The following is a 16,746-nucleotide window of genomic DNA, read 5'->3' as shown; positions in this document are numbered from 1 at the left end:
AATTACAAATATAAACCTGGTGATATTTAAATGTTATTTCATTAATAATATCTTCCAGAAAGAATTTGTGAAGCAGCTTATGGTGGGTAGCCTATGGCCAAAAAGGGGAAGCAGGTCCCTGTGACTACCTTCTACATTTGGAGAGCATGAGATTAGAGGATGTTAGCTTGGTCAGCCCAGGAACTGAGTTCCAGTAACCTTATCAGGATTCTGAGGGGTGACTCCACCCTGAATAATTGTGAAAGAAGGACTGTTGAAATAGCACCTGGCATTTCACCCTGAACTCCTGTAACACTTGCTGATTCACTGACCACACTGTGGGGAAAGTACACTGGAATTGGAAGCTCAGCTGGGTTTCTTGGGTTAGTACTGTTAGTAAACACGTTCTCAATGGAGAAATCACAGGATCAAAAAGCACATGTGGGTGCCATGATTTTCCCCCAATGTGGGCAGATAATAGTCTATTAAAAACTGTTGCAACTGTCAGAATTAAGGAGGGGAAAAGCTAAACATTATAAAGTGATGTGATTTCAAAGTAATAGTCCTAGCGTATTTTTCTCTTTCATTTTTGTAAGACGTTGGGATAATTAAGCTGGAGTATCTATCAAGTCTGTATTCTGGTGAATATACTTCCATCAGACAGTTTAAAATCATTTGTAAGGAAGTTTGTGTTATAGCATCATAGAATTTAGAGTTCAAAGGGACCTTATATGTCATCAAATCCAATCTCATTTTGCAGGTAAGTAAACTGAGGCTCAGAGAGGTTAAAGGTCTTAGAAAAGCCACACTGATAATAAGAGCAGGATCAGAGTTTAAACCTTGGTCCACTGATTCAATATTCTTTTCCCTCCATTATAAAAACTAAACATCCACTAGACTTCAGAAATATCTGGTTCTCAAAATAGAATCAGACATGCTCATTAGTCAGGACAGTTCAATTTTTTTCAAAACATGTAGCTAGGATTTGTATTGCACTTTAAGTCCTGTAGAATGCTTTACACATCTTATTTAATCCTTACACCAATCCCATACTATAAAAAAGCAAGATTTATCATCATCCCCAGTTGAGTCTTAGAAGTGGCATTTGAACTTGGGTCTCTCCTGACTCTGTGTCTAGAACCCTTTCCACTCTAACAAAAGACCTCTTAAATGCTTTTTGATTAGATGGCAGAGTAAAAGCAGGAACTTGTTTGAGTTCTTCCCCCCAGACTCTTCCAAATAACTGTAAAAATGACTCTAAACAAATTTTAGAGCTATAGAACCCACAAAATGAAAGAGTGAAACACATATCCAGCTGAACACAGCCTGGCAGGCTGACAGGAAGGGTCTATCGTATGGGGGACCAAAATCCCTCATGGGCTGTACCAGCAAAGACCAGGCAGAGAAGGCCTCAGGGGAATGAGGCAGCTCTGGCAGTTTCTAGAATCCTCAACCCACAAATGCCAAAGACAAACTAAATGGTCATTGGGGAAACTCTGTTGGACCTGGGTAGGAGAAGAATGCAGATCTGGCTCTATCCCCAGGGAGGAGGGGAGGGGGGAAAGAGGTGGCAATGTTGGTAGTGGCTGTTTCCAGAGTGCCAGGCCCACAGATGATGGGAGGATCACGTGGCTGATCAGAGGGCAATTGCTCTTGCTTTGCCCTGCTTGGATCTGAATTACAATCTTAGGTGGCAATTCTGGGCCAAAGAGGAGTGGTGGCATGGCAGAACTTGTGGCAGCTGTGGAGAGGGGATCCTCCTCACAGGTCAGAGGCAGAAAAAAAGTACAAGTGGTCATTCACAGAAGAATAACAGTTTTCCTTAGATCATATCATCTTGGAAGAAGTGAAAATTAGCAGGTACCTAGAAATAGCTCTGACAACAGCTCTGCAAAACCCCAAAAATTTAAGACAGAGCACTCTCCATTCTGGAAGCACAGTCCTACTTTGGCAAAGAGCTCAAAAGTCAAGTAATTGACTGAGAAAATGAGCAAGCAGAGGAAAAACAAATCAGACAGTAGAATCTTTCTTGAAGAGCCCAGTCTGATACCTGCCCCTGGGGTGAGAGGCTGTGGAGGTGTGGTGGCTGCAGCTGCTGCCTCATGGCTGTCTCCAGAGATCCTGGCCTGCAGATCCTAAGGGGACCAAGCGACCATTCAGAGGGTAATCCCACTTGCTTTGATGTACTTGGATCTGGGTTGCAGTCTTTCGCAGTGGTCCTAGGGTGAAGAGTGTCAGTGTGCCAACGCTTGTGGGGGTTGTGGAGAGGGCATCCTCCTCATGGCTCTGGCAACTGTGAAAACCCCAGCAATCGGGGACACAGCTTTCACCACTCTGGAAGCAGAGTTCTACCTTGGCAAAGAGCTCAAAAGTCATGTAATTGGCTGACAAAATGAGCTAGCAGAGGAAGCACAATCAGGCCATAGAATACTTTTTTGGAAACAAAAAGGATCAAAACGTGGAACCAGAAGAAGAAAACAAAGCCAAAACTCCTGCATCAAAAGCTTCAAGGAAAAAAATATGAACTGCTTACAAGCCATGGAGGAGCTAAAGAAGGATTTTGAAAATCAAGTAAGAGAAACAGAGGAAAAATTGGGAAGAGAAATGAGAATGATGAAAGAAAATCATGAAAAGTGAATCAACAGCCTGCTAAAGGAGACCCCAAAAAATACTGCAGAAAATAACACCTTTAAAAATAAACTACATCAAACGGCAAAAAGAGGCCCAAAAAGCCAATGAGGAGAATAATGCCTTAAAAAGTCAAATTGCCCAGATGCAAAAGGAATTTCAAAAACTCACTGAAGAGAATAATTCCTTCAAAATTAGATTGGAGAAAATGGAAGCTAATGACTTTATGAGAAATCAAGATACTATAAACCAGATACAAACAAATGAAAAAATAGAAGATAATGTCAAATATCTCATTGGAAAAACCACTGACCTGGAAAATAAATCCAGGAGAGATCATTTAAAAATTACTGGACTACTTGAAAGCCATGATCAAAAAAAGAGCCTAGAAATCATTATTCAAGAAATTCTTAAGGAAAATTTCCCTGATATTCTAGAGCCATAGGGCAAAATAGAAATTGAAAGAATTCATTGATCACCTCTTAATAAAGATTCCAAAAAGAAAACTCCTAGGAATATTATAGTCAAACTCCAGAGTTCCCAGGTCAAGGAATAAAATATTACAAGCAGTCAGGGAGAAACAATTTGAGTATTGTGGAAACACACTCAGGATAAAACAAAATCTAGCAGTCTCTACATTAAGGGATCGAAAGGCTTGGAATATGATATACCAGAAGTTGAAGGAGCTAGGATTAAAACCAAGAATCACCTACCCAGAAAAACTGAGTATAATGCTTCAAGGGAATATATGGTCATTCAATGAAATAGAAGACTTTCAAGTACTATATTTTTTTAAGATAGACCAACCATTTTATTTTCCTCTGATCTGTTCAGGAATGTTGATGGACAGATAGCTCTTTACTTGGGCTTTGGAGGAGGTCTGGGGGTAGCACCTGCAGGTCTGAAGCAGGGCGGGGCCAACTGATCCTTGCAGGCCTCCTGGGAGTGGTTCCTTACTACCTTGTTGTGGATTGCACAGCTCACACAGTAATGCAATTTCACGTACAGCTTGGGCAGCTCATAGGAGTCAAAGATGCTGGCCTTGGAGATGTCCCTGACAGCCAAGGCCTCCACAATGTTGCAGATGACAAACTTCTTGATGGCCTTGTCCTTGGGCATGCAGTGGGCACAGTTGGTGCAGCAGATGGGCTGCACGTGGCTGCAGGCCTTTTTGGCATGCCCCCTGTTCCTCTTCTTCTTGGTCATCTTGGAAGCCATGAACCAAAAAACTTTCAAGCATTCTTGATGAAAAAACCAGAGTTGAACAGAAAATTTAACTTTCAAATACAAGAATCAAGAGAAGCATGAGAAGGTAAACAGGAAAAAGAAATCATAAGGAATTTATTAAAGTTGAGTTATTTTTATTACTGCATGGAAAAATGATAATTGCAACTCATGAGACTTTTTCTCAGTATGAAGATACTTGAAGGGAATATATATGTATACATATGTATACATATATGTATGTATAGGAGGGTGTATGTGTATATAAATATATATGTTAGTGTGTATATATGTGTGTATGTGTATACATAGACAGAGGGCACAGGATGAGTTGAATATGAAGGGATAATATCTAAAAAATAAAATTAAGAGATGAGAGAGGAATATATTTTGGAGAAGGAGAAAGGGAGAGATAGAATAGTGTAAATTATCTCATATAAAATAAGCAAGAGAAAATTGTTACAATGGAGGGGAAGAGCAGGAAGGTGAAAGGAAATGAGTCAACCTTACTCACCTTGTATTTGGCTTAAGGAGGGAATAACATACACACTCAATTGGGTATCTTACCCTACAGGAAAATAGGGGGTAAGGGGATAAGAGGGGGGGATGATAGAAGGGAAGGCAGATTGTGGGAAGGGAGTCAAAAGCAAACACTTTTGAAATAGGATAGGGTCAAAGTAGAAAATAGAATAAATGGGGGGCGGGCAGGATAGGCTTGTTGCAGTTTAAACTCAGGGACACCAAAAACTGTTGTGGTTTCATGATGTGTTGTGGTAACACTGTCTCAAAGAATTCAGTCAGACCACTTCTAATCAAAGTAAAGGCATTTATTGAGATTGACACCTCTTGTGAAATGGGTTAAGTTCTAAGAGGAGCCAAAAAGTTGAGTAAGCAAGATGGATTTTTATAAGATAAAGTTGCAATTACATAATAGAAATTTATATAGAATAGAGGAATATCATTAATATTAAAAAAACAGTTAAGGGATTAGATAATGGAGGAGGTGTCCCATCTATGGTACTGTGGTTAAACATTCTGGTCATTCTGCCCTCCAACTGGTTAGCTATTGTGGTCCTGTCTTGGACTAGATGGATGATGTGTTTGTGATTGAATACAAGAACACACCTGTTTCTGTGGGATGGGTCTGGGGGGTAGTGACCAGGTAGAAGTAGTAGGTGGGTTCCCATCACATGGACACACCTGCTGTTTCTGTGGGAACTAAGAGTTCAGGGACACACCTGTTGTTCCAGTGAGCAGTGAGGCATGTATGGAGAAGTTAGAACATTGGCCGGGGAGGGGTTGGGGAGGGTGTGCAGAGCTAGGTGGGTGCAGTGGTGGGCTTGCTGTTCAGTGGAGTCAGGCTTAAAATGAAGTTAGAACATTGGAGCTTGGGGCAGCTTTATTGGGATTCCATCATGATGGAGAGAAATATAATTAGTCTTTCATAATATGCCTACTATGAAATGTGTTGTATAAGTCCACCTGTATAACCTATATTGTATTGCTTATCTTATCAATTGAGGGGGGTGAGGAGGGAAGAAGGGAGACAATCTGCAACTCAAAGTTTTAAAAATAAATGTTAAAAATTGTTTTTTTGGGGGGCGGCCAGGTAGCACAGCAAGTAAGAGCACCGGCTCCTCTCCAGTGTTGAGAAGACCTGGAGATCGAATCCCGGGCTCAGACACTTAGCACCCACCCAGAAACACCTGGCCGTGTAACCTTGAGCAAGTTACTTAACCGCAATTGCTTAGGGGCGGCCAGGTGGCTCAGCGAGTAAGAGCAGCGGCTCCACTGTTGGGACGACCTGGAGATCAAATCCCGGGCTCAGATACTCAGCACCACACCCAGAAATAACTGGCCGTGTAACTTTGAGCAAGTTACTTAACCCTGATTGCTTTAAAAAAAAAATTGTTTTTTTCTTTCAACAAGATATATATACAATGGGGTATAGAAATTCATCTTGCCCTACAAGAAAGTAAGAAGGAAGGAGGTAAGCAGAAGGGAGGGCAGACTGGGGCAAGAGGTAATCAGTATGCTTACCATATTGGGGTGGGGGAAATATAAATATATGTGAGTGTGTGTATATGTGTGAAGAGACAATTTGGAGAAAATTTGGAACTCAAAGTCTTTTGGAAATGAATGCTGAAAACTAAAAATAAACAAATTCTAGGAGGAAAATGATTCTTTATTGACTGACCAATTGACCAATCAACAAACATTTAATAATTGCTTGCAACAAATCAGACACTGGGCTTGATGCCTAAAAAGATGAAAACGAAAACCTCTAATTGAGGGAGACAATATGTAAATGTGCTATAAATACAAAATAGGTATGAAGTGGTTGTGGTGGCTCTGTCACTAATATCTTGGATTAAGAAAGGACTAATTAAAGCTCATATGAGTTTGGAAGGAAACTAAGGATTCTGAGAGATATCGCAGTTAAGAAGGGGATGCAGAAGGACAAAGAACAATTGGCAAAACCCTACCAAGAACAATTAATATCTCTCTGATTATATGTTTCTTTATTTCTTTGAAGTGTTTAGTGGTTGTGTTCATATAAGCCATGAGTATTTTGGGGGTTAATTAACTCTCAGTTACTTATGCATTTTATAGTTATTTTGGATTTCTCTTCTTGCTTTTTTTGTTAGTAATATAGTGCTTTCTAGAATTTCTCTAATTTATCTTGTATATATCCTCTTGTACACAGTGGTTTGCATGTCATCTCTCTCATTAGACTATTATCTTGAGAACTGGGTGTTTTTGGCTTTCTTTGTATCCTTAGTCTTTAGCACAGTGCCTGCAACGTATTAAGTGCTAAATAATTGACTTGATATCCTGAAAGACTAATGATTATGAGGGTTAGTGTAATTGTGTCACTTAATCTTTTCATTATATATTACTGACTATCTAAATAAACCATCATGTCTTCTGGGGAAAAAAAAAGATGAAGAAGAGGAAGAAGAAGAAAAAGAAGAAGAAGGAGAAGAAGAAGTGAAGAAGAAGAAGCAAAGAAGAAGGAGAAGAAGAAGAAGAAGAAGAAGAAGGAAGAGGAGGAGTAAGAGAAAAAGAAGATGGAAGAAGGGGAAGAAGAAGAAGAAGATGAAAGAAGGGGAAGAAGTGAAGAAGAAGGAGAAGAAGGAGAAGGAAAAGGATAAGAAGGAAGAGGAGGAAGGAGAAGAAGACAGAAGAAGGGGAAGAAGAAGGAAGAAGAAAGAAGAAGAAAAAAGAAGTGAAGAAGCAAAGAAGAAGAAGGGGAAGAAGGAGAAGGAGAAGGAAGAGGAAGGAGAAGAAGAAAAGAAGGAAGAAGAAGAAAAAGGAGAAGAAGATGAAGAAGAAAAAGAAGAAGGGCATGGATTCTAGGCATGGGTCATAAGTCGGAAAGCCAAAGAGATGACAGATAAACCAGCAGGTATAAGAACCAGCAAGCAAGCCAGTTCCATTGAAACATAGTGGGTATAAGGTGATAACATACAGCAGACACCAAAATTAAATTGGAGCCAAGTTGTAAAGTAGTGACAAACAGGACCATTTGTATTTGAAACTAGGTATCATCTCACTTTGGCATCTTTGGGAGGCACACCATCTGGATAGAAGACATTTGAGTAGTGGCAATGTTGAAATTGAAAAGCAAAGTTCTATTTCCCTAATTCTCAAGGTCATATTAAGGTATTTTAAGTTCAAGTAATTATTTTTTTTATAAAAGACTGATATTATCAAACTTTTCCTTGACGGAAATAGATACTCTTTCCACTTCTTTCATCTTTTATTCCTTAAATAGACCATGTGACTGTTAAAATTTGCCAAATTATTCCCACACTGAGCTCCATGTGACCCAGGCTCCAGCTGATTCAGACTCCATGTGATCACAGGCTCTGTGGTTTAGGCCTATTAATGAGTGGGTGGGGAAGATCTTCCTATTCTATTAACATTACACACATGCACACACAGACACACACACACACGAGTGTGTGCACACACATATATATACACTTTAGAGTAGGCACAGATTATTTTCTGATTATCTTATGTCTGTTATGGAGAAACTTGGAAATAATAAAGGTGCAATCCCCATTGGTCAGACTTCTCTTTCCCACAGCCATTAAGGCATAAGGATGACCCTATGAACTCCAGAGGGTCAGCAGAGAGATACTTTTCTTCTGCACTGAACTTGACTCTCTAAGTGCATAGCTTCTTTCTTAAAGCTCAATCTGGTATGGTGCCACTTTCTTTGTAGTCTTCTTTGCTTGAGGCCTAAGGAAATCTTTTTTTTTTTTTGCTTTTTGGAAGGCTACTGGGGTTAAGTGACAAGGTCACATGGCTAGTTTTTTGTGTTAAGTGTCTGAGTCCGGATTTGAACTCAGGTCCTCCCAACTCCAGGGCCTGTGTTCTATTCACTGTGCTACCTAGACACCCCTAACTAAGGATATCTTTTTTTTTAAAGCAATCGGAGTTTAGTAACTTGCTCAAGGTTACACGGCCAGTTATTTCTGGGTGTAGTGCTAAGTATCTGAGCCCGGATTTGATCCCCAGGTCATCCCGACACTGAAACCGGTGCTCTTACTCACTGAGCCACCTGGCCACCCCTTAACTAAGGATATCTTAATGGATAACTGGTGTCTTCTTCTATCCTGGGCACTTGGGCATTTTAGGTGTCCTCTATTAGAGCAATTGCAGCATGAAAATGGGTGACAGGAAACAGTTGTCACAGAGGGAGAAACTACTAGAAAGAAAAAAAGCACATGAGGCAATGGATTGAGCTGTATTTAGTGGACATGAATGCAAAAGAGCTAGTGACTTCCCTCTTTGCTAGGTGGCACAGTGGATAGAGTGCCATTCCTTGAGTCAGGAAGACTTGCCTTCCTCAGTTCAAATCTGACCTAAGACACTTACTAGCTGTGTGACCCGAGCAAGTCACTTAGCTCTGTTTTCCTCATTTTTCTCATCTGTAAAATGAAGTGTGGAATGAGATGGCAAACCACTCAAATCATTGCCAAGAAAAACCCAAATGGGGTTACAAAGTCAGACATGACTGAAAATGACTGAACAGCAACTTCAGCAATACCCCTGTTCCAATGTCCTAATGAGTATTGAATATTAGAATGATTGTATCATTCTAGAATTCTTTATTGCTTGCCATTCCACTTTCTGTTCAGGGAAATAAAACTGCCTGTTCCAAATCTGATTCACATTTGTATTCAGGGTACCTCTTTAAAAATTTTTCCCACTTAATAGCATTTTAATTTTTCCAATCTGCACTCAGACTCCATAGCTCTTCCTTTGGATGTGGATAGCATTTTCTATCTGAGTCTGTTGGAATTGTATTGGATTGTTTTATTGCTGAGAAGAGTTAAGTCTATCATAGTTGATCATCACACAGTGTTGCTATTACTGTGTACGAAGTTCTCCTGGTTCTGCTCACTTGTCTCTGCATTAGTTCATGTAAATCTTTTCAGTTTTTTCCTAAAGTCTTCCTGCTCATCATTTCTTATAGAACAATAGTATTCCATTGCATTTATATACTACTACTTATCCAGCCATTCCCCAATTAACAGGCACCCCCTCCATTTTTAATTCTTTGCCACCGCAAAAACAACTGCTAGGAATATTTTTGTACATGTGGGTTCTTTTCCCTTTTATTGGGGTACCTTTTGATTTGCTTCATGCTCCCTCTGCCCCCATTCCCAAACTTGAAAATAGAATTGTCCCTCAGTAAACTGGGGTGGGAATGGATTATAGTCCTGGGAACCTGATGTCTTATTGAGGAGACAGAAAACCCTAGAGCCTAGAATCTAGGACAAACCTCAAAAGCAGGTAAAAGATCTAGATTGGTAATGATTTCCAATTCCTGTTTCCTTGCCTATAGGTGTCTGGCTAGCCCAGTACTAGAAGAGAATGCAATCAGAGAGAATGTTCATTATCAGTGTCAATGGAGAAGAAATGGAGTGGCCAAACATCTGCCTTCCAAATGTAAGTGATCATTAAATTGGAAATTATCTTCCAAAACCAATTTGAAAGGGAATACAACATTAGAAAAGTCAAGAGCTATTCTCTAAATAGAAAATAATATTGTTATATGCAAACTCTAATGTACTTTACAATTCTAACATTTAAAACAAGTCCTAGAGAGCATTCTTGTCTTGGTATCCCAAGCACATATACAATGCTTTGTATATAATAAATGCTTAATATTTGCTCAGTGAATTGAATTCACTGGCAGCAACATAACTCACATAATCAACATTATACAAAATAACCACCGTGACTTTTATTGTAAGAAATGATTCAGCAGAAACAATTTAGCAAGTTTTGTATCTACAGAAGACAGAAGAAAAGCTTACTTCTAGAAGACTCATTCAAATTCTACCTAACTTCATATTGAGATTCATATTTATCTCTATCAAAACCAAACCAAACTCCATGTACTGACTTTAAAAGAATTTTAAAATAGCTTAGCATTGGACTCTTCCATTTTTTTCTAGCTTTATCTCATTGTATTAAACATTTTATTCTGATTTCTTTCTATGACAACACCTACTCCAGACTTTGAAAATGGAATTTCCCCCCATATAAGCATCAAATTTCCAAACAGCAGCAAGTTCAAAACTCTGAACAAAATGCTGCCAAATATAATAGTCTGTGGAATAAAAAGCTTTAGCTTCTGTACCAAGAAAATCTATCCCCTTTTAGTGTAATGGAGTTTCTTTAAAACAAGAAAGGAGAGAAAGAAAAGTAAGAAAAGAAACAATCATGTGGATTGGTAGTAATTAGGAGGCTTTTTTTTTTTTTTTTTTTTTTTTTTTTTTTTACTGTAGCATACCTTAAGTGGCATTGGTGGAAAGTACAGAAAGTCTTTCCATTTGTCGCAGTGGTATCAGATAGGAAAGCTTTTAGAAATTTGCTGAGTGATAAAAATCATTAGATGGCTATTCCTTTAGAATATTTTCAATTGACAGAGTACAACACATATTGTAGCTTTCCTAATAATTATAATTGTTTGTGGTCTTCTTCAAGGATGAAGGACAGACAACAACAATTATGGTTTAAGATTTTAAGACTCCATATGGAAAAAAAGACCTTATAAACATGTACATACTGCTTAAAATCCTATAAGATATTTTGCTGACTTTTGATTTGTTACAGAAATAGAAGTTGAATGCATGAAGGTAAAAATATTTTTCCATTTATATCTGGGTCTTTCATGTTGATTACTGTATAATCATGAAGAATATGTGCATATCAGGTCATTGCCAGTTTAATCCCTTTAGTTTTCAACATGGTACAGAGAACAAGACAATTATTTCACTTAAAAGCATATTTATTAAAATTATCCAAAATTATACTAACTCCATCCTCCCCTCAAATTAAAGTAACATTGAGGTTAAAAGTTAATTCTTTGAGCACTTTTAGAGTAATTCTACATTAGAATTCTATAGTAATTTGAATACTTAAAAAATCCTCAGAACTACAAAAAATGATCATAGTTTAATAGAATAAATGAATTCAAGTTCAAACAAGGTAATTTAGAATTGATAATAAACACCTTTTAAAATCTAAATTTTGGGGGTGGCTAGGTATCTCAGTGAATAGAGCACTGTCCCTGGAGTCAGAAGGACCTGAATTCAAATCCGGCCTCAGACACTTAACACTTACTAGACATGTGAGCTTGGGCAAGTCACTTAACCCCAATTGCCCTGCCTTCCCCCCTCCAAAAAGCAAAAAAAAAAAAAACGTTTAAAAATAAAATCAAAAATTTTAGCAAAATTGTCAAGCAGCTAAGATAAATTTTGAATTAATTTTGTTCTTATCAAATTTGTAATTTTGTGTTTGCTAAAGGCTGGCAACAGAAATATAATTCAGTAGGGATGAAAATGGTCTTTGTAAAACACCAAGAGCTTATTTGGGTAACAAGAAGTCTCATTCACTAAAAGAATAGTTTAAGGTATTTAATTGTAGAACATTGTTAGATACAGTAAGAGATCAGATATTTGTATCAAATAGGGTCTCTAATACAACTCCTTTTATTTGCTGTGAAAACAATATTTTCTATATCATACGATTGAAAGTGAAAATATAGATTATAACTAAAGTAAATTGCAGAAAACTTAACTTTTTTTTACTTGGTACCACTATTTAGACCACAACACTACAAATAAAACTTCAATAAGATAAATTAAGACTTTGTGCAAAAGTCATAGGATCATAGATTCAGAGCCAAAAAAGACCTTTATCTAATATATCCCCCTTAATTTCTAATGAAGAAACAGGCCCAAAATGTTGAAGTTACTTACCCAAAGTCACAGAGGTAGAAAATGAAAGAGCTAGGACTGGAACCCAGTTCCTCTGACTCCAAATTCAAATTCTCATTATGTGCTGTATTATGACTGCTATCATAATGTATGATTCAGCTGATCGAATTGAATTGAAAAAAAAATATACAATTATCTTGACCTTCTAAATGTAGTCTGCTACTTAACTAAATGCAGCAATTTCCATCAGAAACTGATAGTGACATTTTAAGCAATAAGAACAAATAATTAAGGACTTACCAAAAACTAACTTGCTGCATAAGGGACATTGTGCTCAAGGGAAAACAAACAAACAAAAAAACGAAATTTTCATGGGGCTTGACTCAGTTGCCAATGCAATGGAGAAGTGAATAAGAATCCTAACCTTGACTGTACCAATAATTCTCAATTCCCAACAATGTGCTACTTATTTGTTTTTGTTTTTTCTTTCTTTTTTTTTTTTTTGGAGGGCAGTTGGGGTTAAGTAACTTGCCCAAGGTTACACGGCTGGTATTTTTGTGTGGGTGTTAAGTGTTCAAGACCTGAACCGAACTCGGGTCCTCCTGACTCCGGGGCCGACTCTCTACTTACTGCCTACTGTTTTCTTTTTTGAAAAGGAAAGTTAAAACTGAGTTAGTCTAATCTAATTATATGTATGTAATAGTTACTCTCACTATTATTCACTCTCACCCTATATTAATTTAATCTCTTTTAGTCAATCTGTATAGAAATAAAGATCTAGAGCTAGGAGAAGCACCAGCAGCCATCAAGATTGATAGTATAGGTATTAGTATCTTTATTATACAGATAATGAAACTGAGTCACAAAGGTGTTAAATGATTTGCCCAAGGTCATACAGGTAATAATTGTCAGAGATAGAGTTTTAATCCAAATTCTCTGAATCTTAAACCAACATCCTGCCTTTCTTGTTCTAAAAATATTTTTTTCTTCTATCCTAACCACTGAAGCTATTATATAGTCTTTATTCTTACTATTAAGTATGGAGTGTTATATTTGGAGCCAGGGAGACTGACTATATACAACCACAGACTAGTCAAAGTTATTTAACATCTCTAAGCCTCAGTTTCTTGATCTGTAAAATGAACACTCTAGTATTTGCACTATCAACCTCTCAGGGTAATCATGAGTACCAAATGATATAATGTCTCAATGTTTTATTGTTACCATTCTCATTGAACCCTTTAATATCAATCTATCTATCCTGATGAGGAATTAAAGGGAAAAGGAAGCTAATACAGAGAATTTTTATTGGATGATATAGAAAACATTTTGTTTTAGAAGACAACTAAATTTTCCCTGTGAAGAAAGATATATGGATAAGTTAGCTCTTCTCTAGGACTTAATAAGCTTTCCCCTTATTCTGATTTCAACTTTTTTATGATAATCTTTTACATTATTATATTGATCATATATATTTTTCTCTTGGTTTTATTTCCCTATGTATCAGTTTATATAGATCTCATGATTCTTTGAAGTTTTATTTTTAATTTGTCACTTCAAAATAACATCCTCTTGCATTCATATAGCTTTATTTTTGTCTATTACCCCAATAGTAGATAGTTTCTATGATTCTGTTTTGTTTCCTTACTGCAAAGGGCGTAGCTATGAATATTTTGTAGACATTGGAGCTTTGTCTCTGTCTTCACCTTCCAGTTAGATCACATGCCCAATATTATGGTTCTAAGGGTGTAGAAACTTTGCTTATACAAATCCATATTGAAATCTAGAATGATCTGACTATTTTATACCCTTTTCGAGTGTACATCAGTATTGAATCTTCCTACACTCATTTCAACATTAACTGTACCTATTTTTTCCATCTTTTCCATGATGCAAAGTAAAACTTTAGATTTATTTTATTTGTAATTCTCTTACTATTAATGCACTATGTTTTCATGTGGTAATTTATAGTTTGGAAATATTCTTTTGAAAACTTGTTCATATCTTTTTGATACGTATGTATTGGGAAATGTCTTGGTTGTTATATTCTTATTGGTGATATTTTACTCATGCTGTATTGTGTAGTGGATAGAGAGCTGGCCTAGTAGTCAAATGATCTGGGTTCAAGTCTCACTTCTGACACATACTAGGTATGTAACCATCCTGGATTCAATGAAACTCTTAGTGCCCTATACATCTTTCTAAGTCTATAAATTGCAGAGAAGGTGACAGCCTCATTGATAAAAAGGATAGTTTCATATGAAAACCTTCTGTTTCAGTGAAATTACAAGTACAGTCCTTATCCTTATTGCATGTAAATAGTTTCCCATTCTACTACTTCTAAGGCATTTTGCTGAGGAAAGATCTTGAGCTTATTTTTCTGTCAGTTATTGCTTCTAAATATTCCTTCCAGTCTCTCGATATGAGTATATGTATAAGTCTGATCCTTGGACCACTAAATCCTCTCCATCAGAGATTTTACCTTCCTTGATTTTGAAACTTCTACAAAAGCTAGCTCTCTTTAGATCTTTAATCTTAAACTCTCTTGAACTTTATTTATACATTTCCAAATTCTTCTAGAAAATAGAACTTTTATACATTTTTTCCATCTCGAATTTAATGTCTAAAACAAAATTCATGGTCCTCTCTTTCAACCACTATCCTATCCATTCTTCCATTTAAAAATACGCTATCCTTCTTGTTGCCTAGATAGAAAGCTACAAAGCCTCTATGTAGTCCATTTCCCCTCATTTTGCATATGAAAAACAGAATTTGAATTGTCAATGATGATTTCTAAGGTTTTTATCCCCCTACGTTAAATCTAAGATCCTATGACCCAAATGATGGTGAATGGTCTTTAAACCAGATATAGTGTTTCCTAGTGTAGTATTCTTTCTATTATGCCATCAGAAATGCATCTTATCCTGAGTATTCTAGAGTTTTAGAACTCTTTATAGGTACAGGAAGGAGAGAATAAACTCTTAGTTCTTACAAAATCATCATCTATACTTCCACTCAAGATTTACCATAATATTGAGATTTTTACAATTTTATTTCCAAATTTCAGTAAGTATATCTAGAAAAATCTGGAAACATTTAAACTTAATTTTTTGCATATTCCCTTAATCAATAAACATTCTTTAAACACACACATAGTAGCACAAGTACTAGTATACCTATTTTACAAATGAAGCACCAATGCATAGAGAGGTTAAGTGACTTGCCCAGCATCATGGTCACACAAGTAAATAGGTAGGTAGGTAGGTTGCTGTGGTAGTTGGTGGTTATGGTGATAGTGGTGGTGATTATGGTGGTGGTGGTAGTTGTAGCAATAGTAGTAGTACTTAATATTTATACAGCACTTGAAATTTTGCAAAATGGTTTGTAAATATTATCTCACTTTGTCCTCAGAACAACCCTGAGAGGAAGGTGATATTATTATTCCCATTTTATAGATAAGGAAATTTTGGCAGTCAAGAATCAAATGATTTGCCCAGAAATCACTTAGCTTGTAAGTGCCTAAGATCAGGAGCTCTGATCAAGTCATCCTGATTCCAGGTTCAGTGCTCTATTACATTGTACCACATACCTACTTCTGGGTAGTAACAGAACTGGTGTTAAAACTCAGATCCTTTCTCTCCAAGTCCAATATTCATTCAATTATGCCACACAAATGAGGAGTTTATCTTAACTAATTCATAGTGAATTGAGTCTCCCATGACCACATCATACTCCGTATCTAATCAGTTACCAAGTCCTGCTATTTCTGCCTTCAAAATGACTCCATCTCATACTTTCCAAAGATGTTTGACCCTTATCTCCTGATAACAGAATTCAATATTTCCAAGTTTGTCTCCTTGACTCATTTCATTCCCTCCAATCTATCCTAATTTTTGACGAGACTAATTGTCCTAAAATACTCATTTTCTCATATCAACATGTGCTCTAAGTTTATCCTATAGGTAGTGGAGCGATTAAATATTAATGATCTGATGATCATATTGAAACATATTCCTTTGTTATACTATGCTCATAAGAAATTCAGGTACTTTCATATATGTAATAATAATCTTTCAATGTGTGCTAACTTTCATATTATTTTAGAATGGCCTTGGTTATTCTACATTTGGTATATTAATCCTTTCCAAGAAGTATCTGCCATTATGGAAATAACTGATTTACTGATGTGGGTATGATATTCTTTAGAATGATAAAAACTAAATATAAGAAATACAATGGATCCTCGGATGTGTATGGAGGGATCTCCTTAGCTCCAGAGGGCAGAACAAGAATCAATGAATAGAAACCAGATTAGACCACCTGGGACACCTTTAAAATTTTCCACTGATTAGAAGTCTTCAAGCAAATGCCAAATGACCATTTTCCAAGTATGTTTTAAAGGGGAGTCATGATCAGGTATAGATTGGTTAGACCAGATGGCCTCTGAGATTCCTTCCAACTCTTAAGATTCTATGATTTTATGATTATTAGAATAATTTCAGAGTACCCTTTTTAACCCTGCAGGTGCAGAGAACTGGGCTAGTTAGTTGGTAATGAATCCGACTAGCATGATATTTATTCATGGTAGGCCTGGCATGCCTATAAGGTCAACTTATGTGCCATATGGCACAGCCTACATTTCGCTGCATTACATTGAATTTCCTGTGAA

General features: G+C 36.9%; 1 long non-coding RNA gene across 1 annotated transcript in view; it reads left to right on the top strand.

The window, feature by feature from the left end:
- Window positions 1-16,746, top strand: part of LOC138145020 (uncharacterized) — a 167,473-nt gene that overhangs the window by 139,747 nt on the left and 10,980 nt on the right. Inside the window, exon 4 of the long non-coding RNA XR_011164079.1 lies at window positions 9,695-9,798. This is a non-coding gene — a long non-coding RNA (uncharacterized lncRNA). The remainder of the gene's footprint in view (window positions 1-9,694; window positions 9,799-16,746) is intronic.

This window comes from Petaurus breviceps, unplaced genomic scaffold (genome assembly GCF_028583685.1).
Source record: "Petaurus breviceps papuanus isolate PSGF00001 unplaced genomic scaffold, PetGlider_PUasm1.0 90723, whole genome shotgun sequence".
In the NCBI taxonomy this organism is placed as follows: Eukaryota; Metazoa; Chordata; class Mammalia; order Diprotodontia; family Petauridae; genus Petaurus; species Petaurus breviceps.
The sequence above is the reverse complement of the archived record's forward strand: the minus strand, read 5'-3'. Positions and strand labels throughout refer to the sequence as shown.